Genomic DNA, 14,266 nt, shown 5'->3' with positions numbered 1-14,266 from the left:
TTTTGGCTATGAATTTAATAAAGTTATATGCATTAGAACTATGGCACTGGGTTGCTTTCTTCATGCAATACATGTTATCACTCTGATAAGTGGGTTATGATGCAACTATTGCCCGGAAGTGTTAGGGCAATGCGGCGATGTCCACTTTGAATAAAGCTAGTTGTGGTTGTCAAGACAACTGCTTGCTGTTAGTGCAATGTGACGGTGTTCACGTTAAATAAAACTAATTGTGGTTGTGAAGACAACTGCTTGTTGCCATAGTCCAAAGTCTGGGCATGTGTGCTGCATGCTCACTATGGGGGCTGATGAGATGCTGATGTCACTTGGTTGGATATCGCTGAACGCACGCTATTCCCGCGTATGTGCTGTAGGAACTGGTCCGGCTGCGCTGTAAGCCTGCTATCGCGAGAGTCATTATGACCTCACACATGCGCTGTAGGCGCGAGCTCCGCAGTGTAAGTTTGTTTATCATGCTGCAGCCGCTCCTGCCTGCACACATGTCACAGGGATCAACCATGGTGTTCACAGGTGAGATCCTGTTGTTTTAAATTGCAATTGTCTGTGATCGGTGTTTTGTTTGTATATAGTCTGTGATGTATTTTATGGGAGGTAGCTTGAAAAAGGCTCTTTGGAGCTGAAAGGTTGCTGCCCTTTTCTGTGTATGGATTAAAATAAAGTAGGATATTTTCTGGACGATTGGTTGTGCTGCTCTTATCCTTTTTATTGGAGACGTGTCCAGCTTTGACACCCAGTAGTTGTACGGAGCAGAGGCATCACGGAGGACGGAGGTACGATCGGCTACGTACTCCCTCACCATCTTTTTACAGTGCTCTTTCAGCCTTGACTGGGGAGTAGTGACACAGTCTTGCTAGGAAGCCATAAAGCTGGCAAAGGCCTTGGAGAGTGTTCCCCTGCCTGCGCTGGACATGCTGCCTGATCCCGGTGCCTCCCCTGCTATTTGGCCCTCGGAACTGCGCCTTCTGCCACTAGCGCTGTCAGATGGGAACTTTAGCCTCACTTTTTCCACCAGGGCCCTGTGGTATTGCATTACTCTCATACCCCTTTCCTCTTCGGGAATAAGAGTGGAAAGGTTCTCCTTATACCGTGGGTCAAGAAGGGTGTACACCCAGTAATCCGTATTGGCCAGAATGCGTCTAACGCGAGAGTCATGAAAAAGGCAGCCTAACATGAAGTCAGCCATGTGTGCCAGGGTATCAGTATGCAACACATCGCTGTCCTCACTATGAAGATGACTTTCAGGATCCTCTTCCTCCTCTACAGCCCATACAAGCTGAACAGATGAGAGGCAAGCAGCATGGGTACCCTCTGCAGTGTGCCCAGCTGTCTCTTCCCCCTCCTCCTCCTGCTCCTCCCCCTCCTCCTCCTCCAAAATGCTCTGAGATATAAACATGAGGGTGGTCTGGCTATCAAGTGACATACTGTCTCCTGTTCCAACCGCAAAGCGTTGGCCTTTATGCTTGGCAGCAAAAAAATTTTCAGCAGGCAAAGCAGCGGGATGGTAACGCTAATGATTGCCGCATTGCCACTCACCATCTGGGTAGACTCCTCAAAGTTTCCGAGGAACTGGCAGATATCTGCCATCCATGCCCTCTCCTCAGTAAAGAATTCCGGAGGCTGACTACCACTACACCACCCATGTTGCAGCTGGTATTCCACTATTGCTCTATGCTGCTCGTACAGCCTGGTCAACATGTGCAGCATAGAATTCCAGCGTGTGGGCACGTCACACAGCAGTCGGTGCTCTAGCAGCTGAAACAGATGTTGCAAGGTCCTCAGGGTGGCAGCGTCCGTAGTGGACTTGCGGAAATGTGCGCAGACGCGGCGCACCTTGCCGAGCAGGTCAGACAAGTGGGGGTAATTTTGCAGAAACCGCTGAACCACCAGATTGAAAACATGAGCCAGGCATGGCACGTGTGTGAGGCTGCCGAGCTGCAGAGCGTTACGACCGTTGTCACACACGACCAGGCCCGGTTGGAGGCTCAGCGGTGAAAGCCAGAGGTCGGTCTGCTCTGTCAGACCCTGCAACAGCTCGGGGGCCGTGTGCCTCTTGCCACTTAAGCTGATTAGTTTCAGCACGGCTTGCTGACGCTTGTCCATCGCTGTGCTGCCGCGCAACACCGACTGCTGGCGACATGCTCACACTTCTTAATTGAGAAGTAGAGGTGGCGTAGGAGGTGGGGGAGGGTTTGGAGGAGGTGGCATAAAATGCTGCAGATACCAGCACCGAGGTAGGACCCGCTATTCTGGGTGTGGGTAGGATGTGAGCAGTCCCAGGCTCTGACTCGGTCCCAGCCTCCACCAAATTCACCCAATGTGCCGTCAGGGAGATATAGTGGCCCTGCCCGCCAGTACTTGTCCACGTGTCCGTGGTTAAGTGGACCTTCCCAGTAACCGCGTTGGTGAGGGCACGATTTATGTTGCAGGAGACGTGCTGGTGTAGGGCTGGGACGGCACACCGGGAAAAATAGTGGCGACTGGGGACCGAGTAGCGCCGCCGCCATCATGTTTTTGAAAGCCTCCGTTTCCACAAGCCTGTATGGCAGCATCTTTAGGCTGATCAATTTAGCAATGTGCTCATTTAATGCTTGAGCTTGCGGGTGAGTGGCGGCATATTTGCGCTTGCGCTCCAACGCTTGAGCTAGCGACAGCTGGACGCTGCGCTGTGAGACATTGCTGGATGGGGCCAAGGGACGCGGAGGTGAGGGTGTGGGTGCAGGCCGGGAGGCGCTCGTGCCTGTGTCCTGAGAAGAGGGTTGGATCTGAGTGGCAGGTTGGGGCACAGGGGGAGAGGCAGTGGTGCGACCCGGAGGCAGTGAACGGCCTTTGTCCCACCTTGTGGGGTGCTTGGCCATCATATGCCTGCGCATGCTGGTGGTGGTGAGGCTGGTAGTGGTGGCTCCCCGACTGATCTTGGTGCGACACAGGTTGCACACCACTGTTCGTCGGACGTCCGCACTCTCACTAAAAAATATCCACACCTTTGAACACCTAGCCCTCTGCATGGAGGCTTGCCGCGAGGGGGTGCTTTGGGAAACAGTTGGGGGATTCTTCGCTCTGGCCCTGCCTCTACCCCTGGCCACTCCACTGCCTCTTCCAACCTGTCCTGCTGCTGCACTTGCCTCACCCTCTGAAGCCCTGTCCTCAGTAGGCTTAGCAAACCAGGTGGGGTCAGTCACCTCAACGTCCAGCTGCTCTTCCTCCGAATCCTCTGTGCGCTCCTCCCTCGGACTTACTGCCCTTACTACTACCTCACTAACAGACAACTGTGTCTCATATCATCCTCACCCACAAAGCTCTTGAGACAGTTGCCGGAAGTCCCCAACCTCATCATCCGGACTCCGGGAACTTTCCAAAGGTTGGGCATCGGTCATGACAAACTCCTCAGGTGAGAGAGGAACCATTTTTTTCCACTCATGAGAACAGTTCCTGGGAGTCTGCCTGCTCATCAGAATATGTCATTTTCATGGAGTGAGGAGGCTGGGAGGAAGGAGGAGCAGCAGCCAGAGGATTCAGAGTTGCAGTCCCTAGGCCGGGAGAAGTGGAATGCGTAGAAGACTGGGTGGTCAATACGTTGCTCGACGCATTTTCTGCCATCCACGACAGGACCTACTCACACTGCTCTGTTTGTAATGAAGGTCTACCACGCAGACCCGTAAATTGTGATATGAAGCTGGGGACCCCAGAAACTTGCCTCTCTCCTACTCCCGCAGCAGCTGGCTGTGATTCACCACGCCCAGGAACTCGGCCTGTGCTCACACTCTCCACTTGAACGTCCGCGTCCACGTCCTCGACCCTTACCCCTACTCCTCATCATGGCAGATTAAGAATAGAGCAGGGCCCAAATAAATTACTCCACTGTACAGCACTGACAACTGTGGCTTAATTCACCACACACAGTGACTTGTAAATAGCGGAAGCTCTATGCTGTGACTTGAGAAAATTAGTCCGCTGTCTAGCGCTGATACCTAGGGGTAATTTACCGCTCGCAGAGACTTGTAGATAATAGAGGCTGTGTGGAGTGGGAGAAGAATCTAAAGCCAGTGGATAGTGCTGGTAACTACGGCTATCTCAACTCCACCAAGGAAAGCGTATTATGAGTCGCTCTGCACAGCGGCAGAGCTGAAATACTTTGCAGTGGCCCAGGTAATATTACAGTATTGTTTAGCTGCGAGACCTCTGTCTAATGCACTGCAGACACAAAATGGTATAAATGAAATTGCTTGCAGTAGGCTAGGGGATGTTAGAGAGCCATTTCACGGTTAGAGCTGGTTGTACGGCACTGCAGCCTGAGAACGCTATTACTGACAGGCTGGGAACTTGCCTAGGCCCTAGATGCGTAATACAAAAATGGATGCACTACAACTCCCAGCAAGCCACAACTATAATGCACACTGTCAGATGTAGCCTTAAGAAGGAGATATGCGGTCATTGCACGGAGGATCAGGACTGTGTAGTGTATAACTTTCCCTATAGAAGTGGCTGTGCCTCAACACTCTGTGTCTAATGCACTGCAGACACAGAACGGTATAACTGAAGTCATTTGCAGTAAGCTAGGAGATGTTAGAGAGCACTTTCACGGTGAGAGCTGGTTGTACGGCACTGCAGTCTGAGAACGCTATTACTGACAGCCTGGGAACTGGCCCTGATGCGTAATAGAAAAATTGATGTACTACTACTCCCAGCAAGCCACAACTATAATGCACATGGTCAGATGTAGCCCTAAGAAGGACCGTTTGGGTTATTGCACGAAGGATCAGGACTGTATAGTGTATAACTTTCCCTATAAAAGTGGCTGTGTCCCAACACTCTGTGTCTAATGCACTGCAGATACAGAACGGTATAAATGAAGTCACTCGCAGTAGGCTAGATGTTAGAGAGCAGTTTCACGGTGAGAGCTGGCTGTACAGCACTGCAGCCTGAGAACGCTATTACTGACAGGCTGGGAACTGGCCTAGGCCCTAGATGCGTAATACAAAAATTGATGCACTACTACTCCCAGAAAGCCACTACTATAATGCACACGGTCAGATGTAGCCCTAAGAAGGAGCATTTGGGTTATTGCACGGAGGATCAGGACTGTATAGTGTATAACTTTTCCTATAGAAGTGGCTGTGTCTCTAAACTCTGTGTTATGCACTACAGACACAGAACGGTATAAATGAAGTGGTTCGCAGTAGGCAAGGAGATGTTAGAGAGCAATTTCACGGTGAGAGCTGGTTGTACCGCACTGTAGCCTGAGAACGCTATTACTGAAAGGCTGGGAACAGGCCTAGATGCGTAATACAAAAATGGGTGCAGTACGACTCCCAGCAAGCCACAACTATAATGCACATGTGAGAGATTTAGTTTGGTTCCATATTTGGTTTTACCTGATCTAGGTGTACAGAGGCCCCAGCGAGATATGCTTTACCTTTACACTTTTTACTGAACGTGCAGCAGCAGCCTACTTCTCTTGGACGAAGCAGTACCCCGGGGCAAGAGATTTCTCTTGACTTCTCCGTGGAGAGGGGGGTCGTCTGCAGTGTCAGTGCCAGGTGTACAGCTTCAGCATTTTTGAACTAGCTCCCTATCAGGTAAAATACTTTGATGTTTGTATGTTTTTTTTCCTTTTACGTGTTGTCCCTTTCATGTACGTTGCTACTTTTATGTTCATACTTTAACTCCTTCTGTAGTACATGTTGGTTCTACGATGATACATGTTGGTTCTATGATGTTTAACTCATTAAGAAACACTCACATGATAGAGGCTTTGGGAGATGCCTTTGATAATATCATTGATACACTGTTTGACATACTTGGTGTTCAGAATGAGTATACTAAACAATTAATCCTGGTCACTAATCAACATACAGTTGTTCTAGACTATCTCACCGCTTCACAGGAGGGTTATGCCAGATAGTAGGACCATCTTGTTGTCACTACATAAATCCATCAGGAGCATTGCAGATCACTCATGATAAGTGAAGGAGCTGTACCGTAAAGCTATCTCTGATGATGAGAATAAATGGCCAGAATGGTTGTCTTACTTAAATCCTGTGAATTGGTTTAAAGGCCTAAGTGGTATGATTTCTAGGGTAGTGAGTCTGTTCTTACAAGGAGTTCTGCTTATTGTGGTATTAGCCATTATCATTAAGATTGTTATGGTAATCAATAAGAAAATTCTGGGTACTAACTGCAAATGTTTTTCAGGACAATCTGCCAAGAAATTGCCTGGTATATTAAAAACTGAAACTCACCTTATGACCGTGTTGACAACTGATAAAGCACCTTGCACTTTATAGGGAAAACCTACTTTGCAAAAGTTTGACAACTGCATGTACTGTGGATATGAGAGTGTAATCTAAAAGGATCTCAGCCTTTGAAGGACTATATGCTTTTTGAGAGACTTATACACCTAATGGACTGTTATTCATACCGTGGACATTTCATTGTATGGACTTTTATTGGACTCATTTATTCGCATATATTTGCATATAGTCAACACCTTTGGATGCTGTACACCAGAATGTGATAACCCCTTCTTGTTCTGTGTTTTGAAAAATAAACATAGGGATAGTAGAGACCTGAACCAGTTGGGGGCCGGGTAGAGGAGTGGGAGGAAGATCTCCTGACTTTCCTCGGGGCAGGTCTCTTTAGGCAGGGCTAGTGAGTGTAGCAAAGATAGCAGGTCTGCTTTGTTTCAAGTTCTCTAGCCTAGGGAGCATCCTTGAGAGCCATTCTAAAGATATTTAAGGAGGGAAATTGTGAGATGTAGTTTGGTTCATAGACATTGGTTCACTCTGCAGACGCCTTTAGGGCCTTCAGAGAAGAACACACTGCCCTGGTCATAAACCATGTGCTGACTTATAATGTCACGTACACTAATAATCTGTACAAAGGATGTTCATTCACAGAATTATCTTTAAAATGGTATCAGGATGAGTTAAGAATTGTCCAGTGTGTAGGGGTTATCCTTTAATTGTGTTGTTTGTTCAACATCTGCAAATTCCAATGTGTTTACGCCAAATGTGATATTCTGAGCTTGGGAAAGTTATTTGTTTGCCAATAATGTATACACCCTTATATCTTACATATATCTTATTTGAATACTCCTTCCCATATCTATACATTTATGACACTTTTCCTGTCTTCTCAATAAAACTTGGGTGCCTGGTTCGCCAAACTCTCACTGCCATTAACTACATTCGGATGTCGTGTCTGAGTTTTGGTTAAGGGATAAGTCACTGGTGACTCTCATATTTGGTTTTACCTGATCTAGGTGTACTTCTTTAAAAATCTCTAACACACACGGTCAGGTGTAGCCCTAAAAATGACTGTTGAGGTTCTTGAAGACAGGATCCTACTCTAACTTTTTTGCCTATATCAGCAGCAGCTCTTTCCCTAAACTCTGCATAATACACTGCAGACTGAAAACACTATAGCTGAAATGGCCTGCACAGCCCGAGATGAAAATAAAACAAACATGGTGCACTACTGCTCCCAGCCAGCCACAACAGTAATGCACACTATGAAGAGAAGCCCTAAGAAAGACCGTTGGGGCTCTTGAAGACTGGATCCTACTCTAACACTTTCCTTATATCAGCAGCAGCACTTTCCTCAACATCTGCCAGCATGCATCTGAGGCGAGCCGCGGGCGGACCAGTTTAAGTACTTGGAGGTCACCTAATCGGCCCAGCCACTCACTACTCTGGGGTGGGATAGGGCTGGCACGGTAGCACAAAGTGGTAATGCCTTCCCCGCATGTCTATTGGCTAGAAAATACCGCTAAACATGCAGGGAAGGAAATGCAATTGACTCGAGTACCGCATAGTGTTCGACTCGAGTAACGAGCATCTCGAGTACCCTAATGCTCGAACGAGTGTACTCGCTCATCTCTAGTTTTAACCCCTTAAGAACCAGACACTTTTTAGGGGTTTTAGCCATGTGGTGGTTTTACTGCCCTATTCTTTTAGCTACAAAAATTATTTTTGCTGCGTTTTTTTTCTCGTGACATATAGGGCTTCTTTTAATATGTTTTTTACGTACTTTTTCTTCCGTTTTTGGGGGGGGGGGGTAAAAAGCTAAAAAAGATTTTTACTTACATTTCTAGTTTTTTTAAAATTTGTATATTTAGGCTAAAAGAAAGTATAGGAACGGGTTCCTCATTTTGTTTTGGACATTTTGATATATAATATGTATGGTTTTGGATTACATGGCGCATACGGCGATGGTTTTAGTTGGTGTCGGCTTTTGGTTATTTTCTTAATTTATATATTGTTGTTTTGTTCTGTAATTTTGCTTTACTTATTTATGTAATTGTTCTTCTTACTATCTATGTCCCCCATGACGTCATATAAGACCTCTGGGGGACATTCAGTTTCTTTTTTTTTTTTGACTTTCCCACTGTAGCTAGGGCATCCATAGGAGCCCGAGTTTTAGGGAGAAACATCCCCTGTAGTGACATTAGTCACTACAGGGTTCAATAATTAGTCACTACAGGGTTCAATAATTCAACCCCCTATTGGAAGTATGAAAAGTTGTTATAAATTTATATTCCCAAATTCTTCTATGGCTTTCTGACTTGAAACCGCTCTTTAGTGTCATAACTTTCATATCTTCTATGTTGTGACCATGGCTAGAAAAGTGCTCAGCCACAGGTAATTCTGGCTTTCAGTTTTTATCCTATTTTCCCAACATAAAGGCCCCCAACAGGATATTTACTACACAGGATCAGGTACACAACATCAGATGTGGAACATGTGAATGTCCCCGGGATCTTATAATCCTGCTGTGTGCTGGGGATTTGTATCCTGTCCACAGTCAGTACATGTGAGCAAGTCTTACAGCTCCTTACATTACAGGGATAAGTTCCATTTTGTTTATCAGACAGCAATGCACTCCTGATTATCAAGTTTCTCAGACTTAGAGGTTGCCTGTAACACAGAAGCGGAGAGTCTTGGAATATGGTTTTCAAACGGTCATCCTTGTGTAGGGTATGATGGAGTTTCTTTGCAGTTTTCCTTACTACCTCCAGCTGCAGATTGTAGGTCTCTATTAGAGGTACACAATCATTTTCTTTCTTCTCTGTGTATTGGAGTAGTTGATTTATGGGTATCCTGGAGGCTCTGGTGATTTGGTCATCAATTGAAGTGGGATGGTAGCCCTGATTTAGAAATGTCCTTTTAAGATGGTATAAATGTTCCTCTCTGTCTGTTGGGTTGGAGCAGATCCAGTTGTATCTGATGGCCTGGCTGTAAACGATCGGCTTTTTTATGTGTTTAAGGTGGAAGCTGTCCCATCTGAAGTATGTGGGCAGATCAATTGGTTTCCAATATAGGGATGTCGGTATTGAGTTGTTTGAAATTTTTATGATGGTGTCCAAAAAGTTGATTTCGGTATACGAGTAGCTGAATATCAGGTTTATGGTGGGGTGGAATGCATGGAATCTCTCATGGAATTTTATTAGTTGTTGCTTGATGTTGGTCCAGATGATTATGATGTCATCAATATAGCAGAAGTAGGCCAGTGGTTTGCTGGAGCAGGAGGCCAGAAAGTCATTCTCCAGTTTTGCCATTAAAAGGTTGGCATATTGTGGTGCCATTTTACTTCCCATGGTGGTTCTGGTGAGTTGAGGGAATATCTCTTTGGCAAAGGAGAAATAGTTATGTGTGGATGACTCTTGTAAGTTGTAACAATTGGCGTTAAGATGTGCTTGGCAGTCAGGCAGTCAGTCCATCTTCATGTGGGATGTTGAAATGTAAGCATTCCACATCTTTGGGGGCCAGGATAATGCCATCGGGGAGGGAACCTATGGTTGATAACCAAAACTTCCAAAACTTTGCAAAGCTGGCAACCCAGGGAGGCCAATTATCTCAGGTGTGGGAACCCTCACTGAAGGAATCTCAGGACGGGTAGAAGGTAACCTCAAACCACTGGTGAGAAACACACCTAACTACTTGCAAGACACCACAGACCTACTGAACAAACTCCCAACCATAGAGAGAGAGAGAGAGAGAGAGAGAGAGAGAGAGAGTGGGAGAGAATGGGCATGGAGAGGGGGAGAAGAGAGACGGCATTGAGAGTGGGAGAGAAGCGGCATAGAAGAGAGAGAAGCGGCATAGAGGGGGGAGAGATAAATGGCATGGAGAGAGGGGTAGAGAAGCAGCATGGAGAGAGGAGGGGGATAAGCAGCATGGAAAGGGGGCAGAGATAAGCCACATAGAGAGGGAGAAGAGATAAGCGGCATGGAGAGGAGGGAGAGAAGCAGCATCGATAGGGGTGAGAGATAAATGGAATGGAGGGGGGAGAGAGAAGCAGAGTGGAGCATGAGAGGGATGAGCGGCAAAGAGGGGAGAGAGAAGCAGCATGGACAGGGGGAAGAGATAAACAAAATGGAGCAGAGGAGATAAGCGGCATAGACAGGGGGAAGAAAAGCAGCATGCAGAGGAGGAGATAAGCGGCATGCAGAGGGGGAGGGGGGAAAGAGAAGCAGCATGGAAAGAGGGGAAAAGAGAAAAGCATCATGGACAGAGTACAGAGAAGCAGTATGTACAGAGCAGGAGAGAGAAGCAGCATGGACAGTGGGAGAGATCATTTGGAATGTAGGAAGGATAAGCGGCATGGAGAGGGAGGGAAAGAAGCGGCATGGACAGAAAAAGAGAAGTGGCATGGAAAGAGAGAGGGGGAGATTCACAACAACCATTTTTCCAAACATTTTATGGCGAACATCAAGTCAATCTAGTGTATATGTTTATATATTTTTTATTTTAGGATATATATAAAAAATGTAGCCATTTTTATGTTATTCATATCTTTGGAGGTTATAGGTTTGTATGGTCAATTGTAGACAAAGTTTGTTCAATCCCTGGGCATATGACCAGGCAGGACGTTCACAATGGTTTTGTAAAGGGTTATTAAAGCCTAATGAATTTCCAGGTATTTAGAAATGGGTCCATCTCTGGAAGTTTCACTGGAGCCGTTCCTTTGCCCCAAATTAGGTATCTATTTTCCCTTTCCTTTCCAAAAGCAATGGGATGCTTCATGGGAAGCCCCATTACTGTGGGAACAGGTGTGCTTACATTTACAGCAAATGCATTAGACTTGGTTAAATTGCCAACACAGGCCTGTTTTTAGCCCTGCTGACCAAGCAGAATGCCCAGAAGCATGGGAACTACTGACCAAGCCAGATGACCCAGCTACCCCTTGAAAATACTGCCCATATCTTACTAGGGCCATCACCCTCAACCACAGGCTAATGTCCTTGTGGTCCCATCTAATAGTTGGGCGTACCGCTTTCCTTTTTCCTGAACTGCTCGTCATATCAAAACTAGGTCTACCCGCTGAATACTCGGTACGCCTCCCCTATAGCATCCACGTAGCAAAAAAGGGGGGGGGGGAACAGTTGTCTGGCGCCTTTATTTCAAAGTCACTAGCTGAAAAACCTAATGCCTGCAGCCAATTCATGAATGTCTGCATTCAGATGCCATCTTTTCTTCTCCTCCTCATCCTTTTCTGATTTCTTCCTCTCCCTCTTTGTCCAAATTATTTTCTTTCCAAAAGGAGAGAGTATATCTCCAGATATTCTTCCACAATATCTTTTCCTTGATCTCCCTTTCTAAGTTCGCTCCTAATAGTCCTTCAAAACAAGCAAACACCTTCCCCTTTGCTTTATCATATAACCACATCCAGTCACCGTCCTTCTCTATCAGCACTGCAGCCGTCACTCCAGATGTCTGCTAGACATCTGCCACTACTTGACTCTGTGAGCAGGGGGTGCTCTCCATACTTAGCGAAGAAACTAAAAGGGTTGTCCAAGCTGAAATCCGAGATGGGTCACCCAAAAAATGAAACCTGGTTCCTTTATCATAATGAACATCCTTCCCACCCCTCCTAACACCTGACCTGGATGCTTCCCCCTGCCCCTCTGACCTTTTTCTACTCCTGTTAACTCAGTTTGATTGTCAAAATTACAAGCACACAACATTGATGATCTCCAATGAAGTTATCTTTTTGAAAACCAGAAAGTGTCCCAACCAGTTCCACAAAGTCCGGGATCCTCGGTGTAGTTCTCTCCACACTATTTTTACACATACATAACACTTACGAGCTCCCTCTCATGACCAGAGGTCTGAGGTGATATCTTACCATTTATAGAACACAAGCATGTAAAGATTTACACATGACACGTGTGACAGCTGCGGTAGAGAATTGAAGATTTCCTCTGCTGCATCTTTCATAGATGTGGCAGATGTAGCAGCAGGGAATTCTTTCAACTAACGGGGATGAAAGAAACATCTGCTTCATGCGGCAAATGTGTTCTTCATCCCTGCAGGGGTCACGGCAACGGCGGACAGGGAAGTATATTTAAAAAATGTGTTTTTTTTTACAATAAAATTTTTCTTTTTCAGGGAAGGGCTTATATGTAAAGCCCTTTCCTGAAAAAGAATGCAGGGGTGCCGGCAGACTATTGTCTTCAATGGATCCGCCGGCAGCAGACACGGCTCCATTGAAAACAATGCACGGACCTGCATTCACACGAGTTTTTGCACGTACATGGGTGCGCACGTATGTATGCACAAAAACACGCTCGTGTGAAGCCACCCTAAACCGGGGGAAGTTTTGTCCTGTACAGGGAGGCCAGAGAAAACACCATTAATACCCTTTCATTAATTGACTACCTACCATAACGCATCAGAACAGGTAAGAATCAATGGGCATCTGTCACCCCTTCCCGATCTGGAATGGAACAAAACAGGGGTGCCCCTTATCACTTTATCTATATATATATATATATTAGTGATGGAATCCTTGGCCAATGCCATCAGACGTAATGCTTCGGTCAAAGGAGTAACAATAGGGAAACAGGAGCATAAGCTATCCCTTTTTGCAGATGATCTTTTAATATATGTCCCAAATCCTAGAATAGGATGACTTATGATGTAGCATCTCCGGACGCATGTGCCGTGGTTAATTGCACCTGCTGCATCACGGGACCTTTTTATTGATCACGTGACTGAGGCAAAGCATTATGGGCACGTTAATCATGTGACTGATGCAAAGCATTATGGGCACAACCACATGCTCACTAGACAGGTGGGGACGCGCCGTTGGAGGAGCCGCACATTGAGACAATCCCAGACCAGGTGAAGCTAATCATAGGAGTTGATTGCAATTCTGGACCTGCATCTCTGATTTGTTGATGTGTATGGGTAATTTGTATAAAATGTGCAGGTGTATGTCTTGCTTTTATGCTTGAAAATAACTCCTTTGGAGTCGAAACGTTGCATGTAAACTATGGAGGGGTAAAGGAATGTTTTATTTGCACCTTCTATGCTGTCACCGCTACGTATTTTCTGTAGATGAAGTGAACCCTGGGAACGGATCCTTAGGTGACTGGGCATCATAAACCTGTCCTACCATATTATGGTGAGGAAGCTGTGCTGCTGGCAAACTTCTGTTTATTGTTCCCAAATTCTAGAATAGGCCTTTCTGTGATTTTACGGAAATTTGCTACATAAAGCATACAGCTATTTTAAAGCAAACACACAAAAGTCAGAAATACTAAATATATCTATTCCCCCAGATTAACCTAACATTTCCAAGACTTATTCCGCTTTCAGTGGAAGAGTTCCTCCCTAAAATATTTGCGAATTCAGACTTCAGCAACCCCTAAATTATAAACCCCTTATACAGACTTTAGAGTCAGAACTCAAAGGATGGCAAAAATTTCTGCACTCCTGGTTTGAAAGAATTAATGCACTCTAAATGCATAGTCGGACCAAAATCATATATTTTTCAGTAAGCTATGGGTGAAGATGGAACAAGATCTAAATATTTTTCAGATACAAGGGGCTTTCTGGATTCCTCAGGGACTCGAAAAGGACAGAATGGAATCTTCAATTCTATTAACCATTTTGCTTAACACGGGGAGCCGAATTCTAAGACAGTGCCATGTGATTTCACAACCTTGGTCTCTCACTCCATTAATGGGTAGTCCCCAGTTACTAACTTCTCTACCACAATATTACCTTTCATTCCACCCGAAAAGGACTTCCCTCCAGGTGCGAGATGTTATGGGCCCAGGGGTGTGAGATTCTTCTTGAAGTTAAGGTTGACTCTAATCTACCAACTGGATCTTGGTCCAATATTTTCAACTATGCAGTTATATCAACACCTTAACCCCAAGATCATATTTAACAGTAGATCTTACCCCTTTTGAGAAGCTATGTATTGCCCCTGTTGCACCTACATATGCGATTGCTACAAT

Source organism: Eleutherodactylus coqui, chromosome 4 (assembly GCF_035609145.1).
Source record: "Eleutherodactylus coqui strain aEleCoq1 chromosome 4, aEleCoq1.hap1, whole genome shotgun sequence".
Lineage (NCBI taxonomy): Eukaryota > Metazoa > Chordata > Amphibia > Anura > Eleutherodactylidae > Eleutherodactylus > Eleutherodactylus coqui.
The sequence above is the reverse complement of the archived record's forward strand: the minus strand, read 5'-3'. Positions refer to the sequence as shown.